This window comes from Bos grunniens, chromosome 12 (genome assembly GCF_055505025.1).
Source record: "Bos grunniens cultivar Pamir isolate PY7600 chromosome 12, Bosgru_T2T1.0, whole genome shotgun sequence".
Taxonomy (NCBI): domain Eukaryota; kingdom Metazoa; phylum Chordata; class Mammalia; order Artiodactyla; family Bovidae; genus Bos; species Bos grunniens.
Window position 1 is genome coordinate 54,448,933 of NC_141176.1, and position 1,416 is coordinate 54,450,348.

General features: G+C 39.3%; 1 non-coding gene across 1 annotated transcript; it reads left to right on the plus strand.

The window, feature by feature from the left end:
- The first annotated feature begins 206 nt into the window (after positions 1 to 206).
- On the plus strand, positions 207 to 311 carry LOC147361784 (U6 spliceosomal RNA). Its single transcript, XR_015138516.1, has one exon. It is a non-coding gene; the product is annotated as a U6 spliceosomal RNA (small nuclear RNA).
- The last annotated feature ends 1,105 nt before the right edge of the window (positions 312 to 1,416 follow it).

Below are 1,416 nucleotides of genomic sequence, written 5' to 3' on the forward strand. Positions count from 1 at the left end.
AGTCTCCGGTGTTTGCAAGGACTGTGGAGCCTGTGTGAACCACTGCTTCTCACATAGATCTCACAAAGGTACGTGTTTAATCTGAGCCCCTGATTCGTCTCTCGCTTGATGCCGAGGGCTCCCAGAAGGCCCAGGAGGATGAACAGGTGAGTTGATAGCAACACACTGGTGGAGTCCTGGCCTCTGCATCAGAAAACAATACTAAGGTGCTTGCTTCAGCAGCCTGTATACTAAAATTGAAACAATACAGAGATTATCATGGCCCCTGCTCAAGGATGACATACAAATTCATGAAGCAGTTGGGTATTTTTTGGTAAATCAACAATAGTTAAATAATAAGCAAACAAACGAAAAAGAAAACATCTCCAAGACCTGTGTAATCTTAGGGAGTCACTTAACCTGACTAAACTTCAGTTTCCATATGGAAATTAGATGAAATAAAGCATGTGAATATTCATCTGTCAAGCACTTAATGATGCACAAAAGCAAAAGATTTGCTAATTACCCCCATCATCAAGCCCAGAGAAGTCAGTCTGTCTGAATCACAGAAACTTCCTGTAATATTTTCAAGGGGCAACCCCCAGTATGAGACCTTGCGTAGGTTCTGACATTAATGTATTGTGTGTGTGTGCACGTGCCTCTGTGTGTGTGTGTGTGTGTGTGTGTGTGTGTGTGTATGCCTGACACGTCTGTCTCCTCTCCGTATTTTACCTCACATCCTAAGAAATCCAGTTACTTACTATATTCCTATCAGAACTAAATAAAAGATTTTATTCTAATGACTAGCAGACAGTGGGGTGAAATTAGCTCTGGATGACTATGAACGTGCATAATGTTCTAGTTTACCAGAGACCACGGACACCTAGTCTATCCAGCAGCCATTTTTCTTCCTTCTTCCTCTTTCTTTGTGGTGAAGCTGAGAATAGTGCCCTTAGGTTTTTCTCACTATATATGTAGATGGGGGAGCAGAAAGGAGCTGCCACGGCGCGGATTCACAGAAGGTGCAATTAAAAAGGCAGAAATAATTTGTTGCTCTTTTACCGCAGTGTTTCTTTCCTATCAAAGTCACCTCAGATCGACCATGTGAACATAATGTAATTCAACAAAAATATTATTCTAGGCATAAGAAAATTTTATAGGAGGAAACATATTGGATGAAGTATCGCTCGTGGTGTAATTTTAATTCTGAAAGATCTTGCTAAGAGGGCTTATTTAAATAGGTTCTCCCTGAGATGAATATTTAGGGGGAAAATATTCCTACAGGATGATTTATAGCAGAATTATATGAACAGAATGAAGGACAGAAGAATTTTATTAGAAAAGGGTCTCATTTCCACAAAATATAAATTATACCTTTTAGAAAATATATTGAATTTTATTAATATTCTGTAGACAGCCCGAAGTGTTAATCTCTAC